This window comes from Leptonychotes weddellii, chromosome 3, assembly GCF_054177405.1.
Source record: "Leptonychotes weddellii isolate Sample4059 chromosome 3, ASM5417740v2, whole genome shotgun sequence".
Taxonomy (NCBI): Eukaryota; Metazoa; Chordata; class Mammalia; order Carnivora; family Phocidae; genus Leptonychotes; species Leptonychotes weddellii.
Genome location: NC_138371.1, coordinates 145208684 through 145224806, shown reverse-complemented (window position 1 = coordinate 145224806; position 16123 = coordinate 145208684). Strand labels below are relative to the sequence as shown.

The window sequence follows — 16123 nt, the reverse complement described above, 5'->3', positions numbered from 1 at the left end:
CTCTCTCTTTCATTCTCTCTCTCAAATAAATAAATAAAATCTTTTTTAAAAAAAGCTAATTTGTCATTAAAAGCAAGTCTCTTGAGGCGTCTGGGTGGCTCAGATGGTAGAGCATCTGCCTTCAGCTCAGGTCATGATCCCTGGGTCCTGGGATTGAGCCCCAGGGTTGGGCTCCCAGTTCAGCGGGGAGCCTGCTTCTCCTTCTCCTTCTACCCTTCCCCCTGCTTGTGCTCTCTCTGTCTCTCTCAAATGAATAAATAAAAATCTTTTAAAAATAAATAAAATTAATTAATTAATTAAAAAATAAAAACAAGTCTCTTTAAGTGCCTTCTATGCTTGGGGTTAATCCTGCACAAAGGAACATCAGGAGGGAGTTTTTGTGGAGAAGCAGTATTGATGGGACAGATTTGAGTTTGGGGAGTATGAACAAAGGTTGCAAATGGCAGATGGCAGAGTGATGGGGAAAAAATCACTGGCTTTACAAGTGGTAGAACTGGGTTTGAGTCCATACTCTGTACTTCCCACTGAGGTGGGCACCCAGGTCTGTGACAAGACTTCAAGCAATTGATGTGTACTCTGTGAGCCTCCACGTAGGAGATCAGCACTTAGAAACCATAAAGTATTTTTTAAATGCAAGATGATAATGATTGTTATTAACAATGTTATTAATGACCTATTAAAACATTTCTCCTGTTTAAAATCCTGCAGGGACTTCTCTTTGTGCTTGCAATAAAATCTAGACCTATCATGATCTACAAACAATGACAAGATCTGGGACATGCCCACTCTTCAGCCTCAGCTCTCTTTTGTTCACTGCTCTTCAGCCGTACTGACCTCCTTCCCTACACCCCACATGTTCTAAGCTGAACTGGGTCATCTGTGCTTTACATTTCCTCTGCGAATCAATCTTTCTCTCTCTTTCTCTCTCCACCCCAACAACAACAACTAGCAAAATCTTCAGATCCCAACTCAAACACCTTAGAAAGGCTTTCTTTAACCATTTTATCTAAAGTAAGATCCCAATGTTACTCTGCCTACCACATCCTATTTGGTTTCTTCACAGTACCTGCTGCAATCTTAAATTACTTTGCTTGGTTATTTTTGTTGTTGTTGTTATCTATTGGCTCCTGTATCATTAATTTGTCTACTGTATTGCATCGTTCTCATTGCACAATAAAACAAAGCTTCCTGACTTTATATCTTTCTTTAGTTGTTGCTTCCCTTTACTGCAAAACTCATCGAAAGGGTTCCGTGCTTGCTAGTTCTATTTCGTTCTGTCCCATTCTTCCTTGAACTTATTCCGGTCATGCCTTTGTCCCCCAATAAAACCCTATCTTCCTTTAATCAATAGCATTTGAAAACATTGCCTCCTCCATAACTTACTTTCTTTCCTTGGTCACCTAGACTTTAGTTGTTCTTAGTTCTCCTGTACCCTCACAGGGTACAGGAGAACTGTACTAGACTGCTCCTAGTCTCCTTTGCTAGGTGTCCACCATCTTGGAAGTCAAGAAGCTGGGCTCAAGTCTTCAGAACGCTCCTCTATCTACACTCCCTCCCTAAGTCACTTGGTTCAGTCCTATGGCTTTAGTATTATCTCTGCTTTGGCACTAGCATCGGATCCATAGGAAGTCTTCTTCTCCATAGGAAGTCTTTATTTTCTAGAAGGGCTCTGTCACCCACAACATAGTTATTATCTACCTAATGTTATTTGTCAAAAAACAACCTTATTATTTAGGCAGTCAATGGTGTGGTGCCCCACTCTTGTAGAAACACGGATTCTACATAGTAGAATCTTAGTGAGTAAAGACCTTAGTGAGCACTTAGCCTCTCTTTGTTATTTTACAGAAGGAACTTGAGATACTGAGAAGTCAAATGATGTGTCATGAACCACACAATCACACGGAGCAGAGACTAGAATCCAAGGTTTCTGATTCTTCCAATTCCTAAAGCAATGTTCCTCTAATATCCGATTGTGTCTGAGTTCTTACATGAAAATTTGTGCCTAACCATCAAATATCACAGAACTTCAAAACTAGCAGTGACCTTAAGCATCTTCACTGCAACTGTCTTCCTTTGTAAATGGGCAATGATTGCATAGGACCCCGCTGTCATTTAAGGCGGAAGAAACATAGCCTACTGCCAGTTCCAGATTTGGATCTTCAGACACAAAGAATGAGTAAATGACAGGTTTCTCGAAACGCAGTCCATGCTCTTAAACCACTATTGATCTAAATTCTGCCTTCTCTTTTATTTGTCTTTCTGCATCATCCCAGGGTATTTTTCTCTTCTCATTCATTATTAGTAAGGGTTATTTCATCTGCTATTCTTTTGAAGCCTTGCCATTCTGAAATGTCACATGTAATACTATTTATTTTGGCTTAACAGCAGCTTCTCTTCACAATGGCCTGTCCCACTCTGTAACATTTTGTTCAGTTGGTTGGGTTGTCAACTTAGGATGTTTGGTGATAAAATGCTGACATATTGCCTCTTTATAGGCTGTAATGTCACTTTCTAATTGGTTGGTTTGAAAATAACAGTTTCTTATTCTCTGGATCGCTTCCACTGTTTGTTTCAATGTTCTTTCTGGGCAATCCCACTGGTTGTTGACTGACATCAAAACACTCGGAGCTGTTGTACGCTACTGTGCTTTGTTTCTTCTAATCACTCATAGCTCCACCTGATCAGGAAATGCCAAGTCCCTGCCTTCACAATGTAGGACAGTCCAATGCTGAAAGCAACCTTGTTCCCTGGTATCACTTTACCCTGACTTTGCCATTGCCCTTGTTAATTTATTTGAAAACTCTGTGATGAGGTGCCAACAGCTTCATGACTTACAATGGGTTAATATAGTTGACCGTGCCTTTGCTCACCCCACAATATTGGACATGATGTTTGTTGTTCTTTTCCTATCCTAAATATGGCTGAAATACCACCATTCTTTCCTAGAACTTCCCTCATTTTCCTTTTCTTGCCTCTTGTTTCCTCAGTTCCCAATTTGGAGATAATTCCAAATTTTGTTTTCAAGTTTCATTTGAAAGCCCTAGTTCAAAACACCTGTTTCTATAGCCATCAGTTTTTCCTTTCTTCTGATCTAATAAGTAGAGATATCCCAGTTCCTTGCTTTCTTTCCATTCTATCATCTTTCTGCTCCAGGAATGTGCTTCTGTTAATTCCTGCCTCTTCTGCACGTTTAGGTTCCCCCATTGAATTGTTCTGTCTCTTCTGCCTTCCAAAAGGCATCTTGAAAACCCATCTGCCTTCCTGCTGCCTACAGTTTGCTTCTCTTGATTGTCAAACTTCTCACCTGCCACCTTCTACCCCTTCTGCCTCAATCTCACCTCACCTTGGTCCCTCCCCAGCCCACCCCCTTTTCTGAAACAGCTTACTGAAAGGTTAGCGATGACCTCCTTATTGATAACTGCAGCCTCAGTTCATCCCATAGGGACCTTTGTGGTGCCATCTACAGATTAGACCCCGCAGCCCAGGCTGGATCTGTGTTTCTACTACATCCCTTGGATTCTCCCTCTACCCCTGCTGGGTTTTCACCTGCCTTCTTTGCAGGTTCCTTTCTTGCTCCTCAAAGTATGAGGTTCTCCGAGTGGTAGCCCTGCCTTCTGAGCCTCTCTAACTATACCTCAGCAACTTTATTTTATACCTTAACTGTGAAACAATGTATGAAAACTCAGTCCCACCCTCCCCTTCTGAAAACTGGCTGCCCCCGCATATATCTCTATTAAAAAGATCACCATTGGGCGCCTGGGTGGCTCAGTTGGTTGGGCGACTGCCTTCGGCTCAGGTCATGATCCTGGAGTCCAGGATCGAGTCCCGCATTGGGCTTCCTGCTCAGCGGGAGGTTTGCTTCTCCCTCTCCCACTCCCCCCTCTTGTGCTCTCTCACTCTCTCTCTTTCTCTCAAATAAATAAATAAAATCTTTAAAAAAAATAAAAATAAAAATAAAATAAATTAAAAAAATTAAAAGATCATCATTTCCTAAGTCAGAGAACGTCAAACTTTCAGAAGTACCTGTGTAAGTTTCCTCTTACCTTTAGTCCCTTAATCCATATTCAGTCAGACATGAAGTCCTATTTTTCTTCTCCACAAAACCTCTTAAATCTAACCCTCTATTGCTGTTGTTTTTAGTCCCTATTATTACCATTATAATTTGGACATTTAATTACTCATGCTAGATTTAATGCAGTAGCTTCCTAAGCACTGTCCTGGCCTGTAACTCCATCCCCCTACCCAGTCCTTCCCCCCACCCCCGTCTTTTTTCTTTTTTTTTTTTTACATTATTATCCTAACATGCTTTTTTATGGCAGTTTTCATTATGTCACTGTCCACATCGAAAACCATCCCTGGTTACCTATGGACACACATGGTTCACATTCCTTAGTTTGCCATTCACTAAACAGCACTTTACTAAGAAATCTGCATTATATCAGTTATTACACTTACACACACACACACACACACACACACACACACTTCTAAGGAGTAATCATTATTGGCCACATTTTATAGATGAAGAAATTGAGGATTAGCAAGATGCTTTCTTGCCCAAAGAAAATTAGTGAGAACTGTTCTAGGATTCAAACCCAAGATTCAAAAGGTGCTCTTAATATCTAAGATAGATTGTCTCTACCCTTGGACACCAACCTACTTTTCAGACTGCAATTCTTTACTTCTCCATTCCACAAAAATATAACTGGCATATCCCTATGTTTGTATTCTCTTCCTCTCCATCTATACTGACTCTACTGGGACCCATCGTAAACCACTTGGGCCTGCATAACATTCTTTCCCTCCTGGACACTTATTGTCACCATCATTCACTTGGTTTCCAACCATAAGTTGCTTAGTGGTATGTCTTGCAATGTTGGCTTGTATTGCTATTACACTCTAGTCAGTCAAATAATGTATATTGATATATATTGTCCTATCAACTATATCATAAGGAAAACAACTTCTCTTATATGTTTTTGGACCATCTGAACTTTTTCAACCCCAACTCAATAATTTGCTCACAGCACATGTTTATCGCATGGGTGATGATATAATTTTGCTTAATGCCTACTATATGGATAGTAACGTATGTTCTTTTTTTCTCTAAAATTTATTGTTATTTTTGTGGTTTATTGATAGGCATTTATGCATCTCACTTATAGTAAATAGTCTAGCTTTTGATGGTGTTTATATTGCTTTATTTTTTTAGTTATATTGAGGTTTACTAGACAACTAAAAATTGTATATATTTAAGGTATACAATGTAATGTTTTGATACACAAATAATTGTGAAATAATTACCACACTCAAGCTAAGTAACTTATCTAATTATCACCTCACATAGTTACATCTTTGTGTCTGTGTGGGAGAACAATTACAATCAACTCTCTTGGCAAATTTTGAGCACACAATACAGTATTATTAACTATAGCCACCATTCTGTACATTAGATCTCAAGAACTTATTCATCCCTTATAGCTGAATGTTTGTACACTTTGACCAACATCTCCCCATTTCTTCTAGCAATCTATGTTCTTCATAGATGATATGACTCCTTCATCTGTGATCTAGTGGCTCAAGAGAGTGTAAATTAGGAACTGTAAATACTTCCTAAAGAAGGCACAAGGTGGAAAACATCCAAATAATATGTAATCCCACACCAAGCATACTAGATCTGTTTCAACATTCTCTAAATTTTATAATTTAAAAAAGGTACTACTACTACTATTGTTATCTTTCAATTTAGATATCCTTTATTCCCTAACATGAAAGTAACCAATGAAATGAACTCTATTATCAGCATTAAAAACTTACTAGGGTGAAAAGAAATCACAGTATGGGGCACCTGGGTGGCTCAGTCATTAAGCGTCTGCCTCCGGCTCAGGTCATGATCCCAGGGTCCTGGGATCGAGCCCCGCATCGGGCTCCCTGCTCAGCGGGAAGCCTGCTTCTCCCTCTCCCACTCCCCTTGCTTGTGTTCCCTCTCTCGCTGTGTCTCTCTCTCTGTCAAATAAATAAATAAAATCTTAAAAAAAAAAAAAGAAATCACAGTAGACATCCATAGAAGTAAAATAAATATGCAATATTTTACCTCTTTTAAGTTTCCTTTGATTGGTTTTAATAAAATTTGGTATTTCAGAGGGAGAATCTCCTAAAAAACAATTCTGAATGATGATAAAGCAGTGTTTTGAAGGCAAATGAAAAAGCATCTCTGTCCAGGGACTACAGAGCCTCCACAACTAAACTGAACACCCCTGGTAAATATTACATGAAAATGTTTCTTTTCTTTCCAACTTTATTGGTATAATTGACAAATACTATTGTGTTTATTTAAAGTGTACAACATGATGATTTGATGTACATATACATTGTGAAATGATTATCATAATCAAGTTAATTAACACATCCATCTCCATCTATACTGACTACTGGGACCCACCCATTCTAAACCACTTGGGCCCACATAACTTTCCTTCCCTCCTGGACACTTACTGTCACCATCATTCATTTGGTTTCCAACCATAAGTTGCTTTTTGTGTGCCTATGCACCGAAAATGCTGAAAATCTGCTTTCTCAGCAAATTTCAAGTATATAATACAGTATCATTAACTATAGTCACCATGTTGTACATTAGACCCTCAGAACTTACAACTAAAAGATTACCCTTTACCAACAACTCCCCATTTCCCCCACCCCTCAGCCATTGGCAACCACCATTCTACTCCCTATGATTTCAACTTTTTTTCCCTTTACATTCCACATATGAGTGATACCATGCAGTATTTGTCCTTCTATGTCTGACTTATTTCATTTAGCATAGTGCCTTCCAGGGTCATCCATGGTGCCATGGATTTCCAAACGGCAGGATTTCAGCCTTTTTTATAGAAAATATTCCATTTTATACTACATTTTCTTTATCCATTCATCCATCAGTGGACACTTAGGTTGCTTCCATGTCTTGGCTATTGTGAATAAAGCTGCAATGAACATGGGAGTGCAGATACCTCTTCAAGATAGATTTTATTCATTGGATATATACCCAGAAGTGGGATTGCTAGATTATACGGTAGTTCTACTTTTAATTTTTTAAGGAACCTCTGTACTGGTTTCCACAGTCGATGTACCAATTTACATTCCCATCAGTGCACTAGGGTTCCCTTTTTTCCACATCCTTGCCAACACTTATCCCTTGTCTTTTTAATATAGCCATTCTAACAGGTATGTGGTGACACCTCATTGTGGTTTTGATTTGCATTTACTAGTGATTATTGATGTTCAATATCTTTTCATGTATCTGTTGGCCATTTTGTATGTCTTCTTTGGAAAATTGTCTACTCAGGTCTTCTGCCTATTTTGAAATCAGATTATTTGATTTTTTACTATTGAGTTATATGAGTTCCTTATACATTTTAAATATTAACCCCCTTATCTGATATATAGTTTGCAAATATTTTCTCCCATGGGTTCCCTCTTCATTTCTACTGACTATTTCTTTTGCTGTGCAGAAGCTTTCCACTTTGATGTAGTCCAACTTGTTTATTTTTGCTTCTGTTGCCTTTGCTTTTGGTGTCAAATATCTGTGTTCTTTTGTAGCTTATTGAGCTTCCTTCAAACAATTAGTTTGAATTCTTGAGCCAGCAATCTGTAGGTTCCACTCCTTTAAGATCAGTCACTGGAAAGTTCTTGTGTTCATTTGCTGATGTCTTGTTTCCTTGATTTTTCATGTTTTGTAGCCTTGTGCTTTTTGTCTGCTTGTTCGTTGGAGCCGTTACCTCTTCTCGACTTTCGGATTGGTTTTGGTAGGTGAAGACCTTCACCTACAAGTGGGGGTGAGGGTGCGGGCTGGGTGGTTTGTGGCAGTTGCCGACCTGGGAAAGGACCAGTAGTGCAGTCTCTGTGCAGATCTGGCAGCTGATGTTAGTGTTGGCAATGATCACAAGGGTCCTCAATATTTAAGACGGTGGGTGTCCACAGAAGTATCTAGAGCTGTTGGGGTCTCTGGTTAGGAAAGCTGCTGGGGACGATCTGATCTCTTTTTCTCCCACAGTGGATGCCACGGCCTAGGGGAATCCCTCCAGGTGCTGGGTCTGGCTCGCGGACACCCTAGCGGTGGTGGTGGCATTGGTATCTGATGCTTGGGTCCCCATGGAGCACCCACAGAGCTGGGTTTGGAGTGCAAGTGCACAAGGAGCGACAGCAACTGCAGGCTCTGGGGCACTGGCCAGCCTGCAGCAGCGGTGACTCTCCTGCCTGAGACATGGGCAAGGGCAGAGCCGCCACGGAGCCATTGTTTGAAGAGCCTTCACACAAAGAGCAGCCCCAGAGCTGGAGTCTGAAATGGGGCTGCGTGTGCAGCAGCCCTGGCTCTGGGGTCCAACATGTGCCTAGGGTTCTGAGGGGCAACTCTGGCCCTAGAGTGGCAAAAGAGCCGTTCCTTCCAGAAGGCATAGAGCAGCAACTCCCTCTCTGGGGAATTTTCAACAGCGGTGGTTGTTGTTTACTTCAGTGGCCAAAACTGCCAGTGTCCTTTGAAGAGCAGGCCACTGGGTCTGTGCGAACGAATACTACCAGGTTCTCCTCGGTGACAGCTGTGGGGAGTCTGGCTGCTGTGGGGGTTGTTGAGGTCCTCAGTGGCATGGCTGCCAGAGTCCTCTGCAGAGCAGGCAACTGGGGCCATGTTGGCACCTGCTGTGCAGCTGAGACTGATTACCCCGCCTTCTCTGTGCCTAGCCATCTCCAGATAGCTCAGCTAAGCCGACCTCCCAGTGAGTCTTTCTGTGCAGGTATTACACTTTTTTTTCTCCATTGTATTGCTATAAGTTCTCAGTTGGATTCTTGAGCCCTCCCAAGGCTATCTTCTTTTGTGGATAGCTGCCTAATGTTGTTTGGGGGTGGGGGTCGGGAGGGGGTGAAGGCAGGGCAGGGAATTGGGATGAAGGCTGGTATCTCCCACTCCGTCTTGCTGACACCAACTACAAAAATGTTTCTTTTGACACCATTTAATCTATTGATTGTTTAAGAAATTGTCTAGACAAAAGAGTGAATTAATCATGTCTTCCAATTACCACTGTTTCCTCGTTGAGTCATTCACCCAACTCTGCCCCAATTTCCCCATCCCCACTACCATGGACTGACTTCAAGACTTTCTCTTTGTTCACTTGAATTTCTCCACAACTACCCACCTGGTCTCCCTGCCTCCATGCTTCCCCATTCAAATCAAACCTCCACAGAGCCCTTTCTGAACTTTCTAAAATATATGTCTGAAAATCTCATGTCTTGACTTACAAATCTCCCATGATTTTTCCTTATCTTTCCAAAGTGTCTCAGAATAAACTTTAAACTCTTGGAGTTCGCACACAAAGCACTTTGCCATCTGACTCTTGCTTTTCTCTCTGGTCTCATCGCTCCACACTTAAATTGTTCCTCTTCATGCTTTGGCTTTTAATATTCAAAAGAGTACCAGTTCTGGGCACCTCGGTGGCTCAGTTGATAAGCATCTGCCTTCGGCTCAGGTCATGATCCCAGGGTCCTAGGATGGAGTCCCTCATGAGGCTCCTTGCTCCCCCTGCTTGTGCTTGCACTCTCTCTCTTTCTCTCTCTCTGACAAATAAAGAAATAAAGTCTTTAAAAAAAAAAAAGGAGTACAGGTCTTTGTATGTCATTGCCCTTCATGATGCCATTGTTGGAATCAAAATGCAATACTAGATGCAAACTGTAGAGCTCAATCCAATGTTAGAGCCTGTAAGAGTTTTCAGAGGTGAGTGGATGAGGCCACCACCTGTCGTACTGCTTGCTAATGCTGCAGTTATCTGAGTCTGATATTTCCCATGAAACTTATTCCCCCTCCATAAATCTTTTCCTTAAAAAAGAAAGGCGCCTGGCTCATAGCAAAGTGGTGAGCATGAAATCAACAAGCTCTTTAGGGATTTGCCCATCTCTATAGGACAGAGAACAAATTCCTACTGTTTGTCAGGTTTCTGTGAATTTATAAAAACAAGTTTCCCAGACATTAAGGTACAAAAACTCAGATGCAGTGGTAGAAAAACATCACAGTACAAAAAGGCATTCAATTCTCTTGGAAACACTGTGCTTATTAAAGGCATAAACACTAGGTACAGAAAGTTCAGTAATCCTTTTCCTAAGGGCAATAATATTTTTTACATTACAAAATCAAATGGTTGCTCTTTCTTTGAGAGCTGAAAATAAAGTGCCAGTTTGGAGAGGAAACAAAGTGTAACCAAGTCAAAGGCTTGCATCTGAATGGAAGGTCAGTCCTTCCATTCCTCCAAGTGTACTTATAACAAGTTCCAAGTTCCACTTCCTCCAAGTGTACTTATAACATAGCCAGCTTTTACTTTCACTTTTCCTAGGTCGTATATCTTCCATTGGTTGAGATTCTGACATAATCACAGAAACCCATCTACTCCCTTAATCCTTGGCTACTTTGGCGATCCCTATAAGGCCTAAAGGGAAGCAGGGACCCTGCACCCGATTTAGCACCATGGTGATGAGCCTCTTCCACAGAACCACAGCCCTCCCTTCATGTTCTCACGACAATTGCAATATTGATAAGCAATAAAATTACACCTGACAGCTGCTTCCTCGGGAAAGAAAAGGGAAAGGAAATAAAGAGACCATGTTTTGAGTTTCTTTATATAAGTGACCTCCCACACAAATAATACTCAAAAGCAGTTACTTTTGAAAGCAAGGGATTACTGCCATCGTGTTACAGCTTAGCACACCGAACTGAGAAATGAAGTATTTTGCCCAAGCCCTTGCAGTAAGCAACAGAACCAGGATATAAACTGACATTCAGAGAGTATGTTCTTTCCCTTCCGTGCTAGCTGCTTCCCAGAAACAGGGCATGGACATACTGTGATGCTGTTAATTTCTAGCAAACCAGAAATCTGAATGTGGAAACTGAGTCTCACCAATTCCTATGGTGTCCTTACATCTTGAATAATGAGAAGGATCATGCAGAGAATAGGGTCCATATCTCATGGTTTCCAATGATATGGAGAAACTAAGAAAAGTAACGTGTAGGGGGAACAAAAGGCAGAAACTCAAGGAAGAAATAGCAACTGTCAGGGAGAGGTAGGAAAACACAAGCTAATCCATATGTGGATAGAGATAAATAAATGGCCATGCTGTTCACTCCAAACCCATATTGCAGCAAGCATCCTTGAGAAGGCTCGCTTCTGTAAATGATAGTTCTGCTCTTCTAAGAAGGGGAAACACAGAGATTGAAGTTAAAGAATGAGATAGCGAGACCTGTTTAAACACAACTTGCCAGAATGTGATAAAAAACGAAGCGAAATCACCACACTGTTGATCACAATTCTGTTGATTAGAGCCACAGAATATTCTATAACTTCAGAAGTTACTAAGGTAGCAACATTTACAAATTGAGATTTTTCTTCCCCCACAGCCCCAAAGGAGCTTCCATTCCTGATTTTCTGCAATGTTAAAATGAATTATACAACATTTTCCATCATACTGGCAAAAATAATGTCTTGTACAACTCAAACATCTGAAAAGCCTTCTTATTTTTACACCACCTTCTCCCACATCTGATTAATCATTTCAGAAAGGTCACAGTTGGACAAAGGGTCACAGAATACTGTTCCGGCATCTTGGCCTTCCACCCTCACATGTTTGGGGAACACGTTGAAGTTAATGTTAGCCCGCCCAAGTTGAAAGCCATGACTCAAATTTTGCCAGCTGCAGTGAAACTCTCCTTCATCTAAACTTTGGCCATTTCAAGACCACAGACATCTAACTCTTCGGAGATAAGACAAGGAAAAACACCTAGAAGTCAACTTTCCCCGAGCCTGACTTTCTCAAGTTTCGAGATAATTGCCACCGTTCAAAAGGAACAGATGTTTGTGTAAAGCTGGAAAAGCCAACACAATCCCATCCACATGCATGTAGGGTACCAGTTGTGAAGGAGGGCTCCCTTAAAGACTGTGTTGCTAGGTTGGTTAATAAAGACAAACAAACAAGAGTAACTGCAGAAGAGCCGAGTCTCAACATGACTTCTTGAACAGGTAAATCAATAAAATGCCAGTTAGTGAGGTAAGAAGAATGAGATGAAACATGCAAAGTTTACTTGCATTTTTTTTAAAGAAGTAATTACACAAAGACAGGTGTAGTGAGAATTCACTGGTGTAGAAAATGGGAGCCTAGGAAGACGAGGGGAAGTTTGTTTTCAAGGCAGAGTTAAGAGGAAAAGGTTGAACCATTGACACAATCATCCATGTATTTGTTCCTCCGATGTTTGCTCTCTGGAATGGCCTTAGGCCCTTGGTACACAAACCAGCTATTTGTAGAAAACTGTACTTTGGAGACTGAAGCAGATTTCTCACAGCTTCCTACAAGGTGCCGGGACAACAGATCTGTGAACAAACAAAATGTGCTTGGGTTACTACATGCCAACTGGAAGGTTCACAGTGGTAGGCAATGTTGCTGCCGTAGACAGCTCCCCATTGGCTGCCGGGGAGTAACCCATTCCCAAGGCAGTAGGATATTCACGACTCTCCCCAGTCACACCCCAACACCTTTTCCAGAGGTAACCACTGCTACTCCCTGGTGCAAAACAAATCGCTCGAGTCTGTCCAAACTTGTGAGATCACTATCACCTCCCCCAACCTCAAGACACACATGGCACTTGCCATCTGGAATGTCTTCCTTGCATCTCTCCATCTTTCCAAACCACCTCCTTCACGGGACTCGCTAGCTCGCTACAGTTTAGAGGAATCTGTCTTTCCTCCTAGAGCCTCTAGTGTACATTGTCTGTGGTCCGGCGAGAGCGTGCCTGCGTGGTTACTTGTATAACTCTGTGGCTTATCTGTAGGACCTGGCTATAAACTCCTTAAAGACAGAGACTGAGAATCATTCATTCTTGTTTTTATTCCCTCACATAGCGAGGGCCTAACACATAGTTGGTGTTCAACAAATATTTGGGCACAGCTTTGGAAAAAGAAAAGACCCTGTGTTGGGGGACCCGGTAGCTCCTCTAACGAATGCAGTGCAGTGACTGATGGCGCCCGGCGACCACAGGAGGCACTCCTTCCCACCGGCCGCCAGTGAGCCAGGCTGCCGCGGCTCTGCCATCTTCAACAAATGGCTTCCATCCCAGCCAGTAGGAACAGAAGAAAAAGTGGAGATCCAGTGCCAGAGACTTTCCCTCAGGAAATGAGTGAGAAGTTGCACACATAAATTTTAAGTACATTTCTTTGCCTACAACCTAGGCAAAGAAGTTTGCCGGGAACTGCAGTCCTGAGCTGGACAGACGGCCACATCCCAGCTGCCACTCGGTCACTGGAGAAGAAGTGAAGAAGAGGTTTCCCCGTGGATGAGCAGCAGCCTCCACACAAATACTCTGGCCACCTTTCCCATCTGCACGCTAGTGAACTTTTTATCCAATGACAAAGAGTGTCCTCTATGCTGGAATTGGGCTTTCTAGGAAACGTCCAACCTCCTGTCATCCAGGGGTAGATCCCAACTCTCCCTGTCCAGATCTCACCACGGAGTGACCCGGAATCACATTTTGGGACTATGCACCAACCAAGAGTAGCTCTCCCTCTCTCTACCTTCTTAGCAGAGGAGAAAACTCTGTTCCCTTAACCCCTCCATTGTGAGCAGTGAAAGATGACTCCCGCCCACCAGCTCACATTGCATCTGCTCTCTCATGAAGGCTCTGGGATGAGTGAGGACTCCCCCTGCTGCTGACTAGCAAAGAGATTGAAGGGTCCACTCATATCACCAGCGCCACGCGTATGTACTAGTTTTGTGATAAATGCGCCCAGAGCAGTGGCTCCAGCCCACCTCCAGATATTTAGAGACTATCCACATAATACCTAATTTTAATTCATTCTAAAACATTTATTGGTCGGATATTATGAGCAAAGCATTGTGTAGATACTGAGATATTTTTACAGCCACAATTCCTGTTGTGAAGTTGTTTAGCATCCCTTGAGGGAGACAGATATGAGCAACTAACTCTATTACCAAACACAATTGGGCAAGTCTAACAGGAGGTGACAAGCAAAGTGCTATGAGACCGTGGCCAAAAGAGTAATCAGTTCTAACTAGATGGCCAAACTAGACTTCACAATATATTTAGATAGGGGCGCCCGGCTGGCTCAGTCAGTGAAGTGTCTGCCTTTGACTCAAGTCATGATCCCAGGGTCCTGGGATCAAGCCCCACGTCAGGCTCCCTGCTCAGCTGGAAGCCTGCTTCTCCCTCTGCCTACCGCTCCCCCTACTTGTGCTCGCTCTCGCTCTCTTTCAAATACATAAATAAAATCTTTTAAAGAATATATTTAGATAAAAAGGTTTCCTGGGGGAGGTGGCACTGGAACAGGGCCTCAAGGGACGAGGAGAATGTTAACAAGTGGCAGAGAAAGAGGGCGACGTGCCAGGTGGAGCACACTCAAAGCCACAGAGGTGCAAGAGTGGAATGGCCAGCGCTGTTTGCCCCATGGGGCTGGAAGGGTGCAGAGAAATCTTGAGCGTGAGGCAGGTATGCAGGGATGGCTCGGAAGGCGTGCAAACCTGAGCCAGCAGGACTAGCAGCAACCAGGGATTTCTGAGAAGTGCAGCAGCTTGATTGATGTCAAGGGGAAGGAAGACAACTCTGTGGCCTGTGGTGAGGAAGACCAGCGACGTTCGTAATAACTAACGTTTTATTGAGCACTAACCATCCAAGCCGCCTGCTAAGTATTTTACTTGCCTGCTCCTACTGAAGAGGCAGGTCCTATTACTTTCCCCACACCACAGCTGGGTAATAACAGAAGTCATACACTAAGTGCAAAGGCAGATTTGCCCCAAGTCCGTTCTCACTGCAGAGCCTGAGAGCTTTGCCAGGGTAACCATGACCCTCAGTCCTGTCGATGTGACAGAAGTCCCGCCTGGGGACCCGGAGGGACGGCAGGAGGGCAAGCGCCGTGGAGGGAGGGCACTGGATGGATGTCAAGGGGGAATCAGAAGAAGAATCAGGACCGTGACTTGAAGAAGTAGGAGACTGGAAGGAGGGAGAGATGATAAACTCTGCTTAGACTTCAACGACCCCTCAGAGCTAGGGCTGGGGAGTAAGGAGGAACGGGCACAGGGCGGCAAGTTATGGCATTCATATGTGTTGATCCTGTGCACCAGAAAATCAAACAGCCTGTGAACAAACCAGCCCCAGAAAGCAAGTGGCTCCCTGGGTGAACTCGAATGCGCTGATTTGGAAGAAAAATTCAACTTGATTGACTGGCCTACATTATACTGATAGCGGTAAATCCCTTTGGCCAAACAGAACTTGAGTCAACCTTAAAGGTATGCTATGTGTTATCTCTTTGCATACCAAAATATTTATATATCTTGGGAAAGTATAAAAAATTATGTTTTTCCTTTCAAGGAGTGGAATGTAAAGTACCCACCAAATCCTGCTGAATGGCGCCTGGGTGAATGTATTCCTTGTTATTTCGTTTAAGCTGCTAAATATCTATTAGAGTCAAATTATGGGCTCTTTGCATGTGGAGTTTCCACTTGTAGCTTCCTGAGCACCGAAACTGAGCCCTCCGTTTTGTAAAGCAGATCAGCCTCATGACCGTGATTGCCTAGCAAGTGGCCAATGGCCCCTACGAGAGACGGTTTCCTCTATGTTCTGAAGAAGAGGAATTCGCAGAACCCAAAGTGTAGCCCAGATCTTGGATGGACAGAGCGCAGCCACCCGCTGACGTTAGACTTTCTTTGGAAAACCTCAAGACACTGGCAATTAAAACTATCTAAGCATGTCCCTGACGAAGGGACTGCTCCCTCCAGAAGGGACCTACCTACTTTACAAAGCCGGGATGACTCCATTCTCTATAAGCTCTTTCCACTCACCCACAGTGTGTATTTCAAGTTTTTCGGGTGAGCCACCTTTGTCCTTTGCTGAGCAATGAATGGAAGTGGAGGGTGGGGTATAACTCAATGCCCGCCCCCCCCAAAAAAGCCCTCTTCCCTTTATTCATCTGTACGAACTTTCTCACCACATATAATGAAACAAATGCAAGTAAGACGTTAAGATCAGCAGCTTTATCAAAGCACGAGTTGTCAGGTTACGGGGGAGGATATTTGCCAAATCCGAACA

At 42.8% G+C, this 16123-nt stretch overlaps 1 long non-coding RNA gene across 2 annotated transcripts in view; it reads right to left on the bottom strand.

The window, feature by feature from the left end:
• The window catches only part of LOC145720670 (uncharacterized), a 58310-nt gene that overhangs the window by 39009 nt on the left and 3178 nt on the right, over window positions 1-16123 (bottom strand). The window lies entirely within an intron of this gene.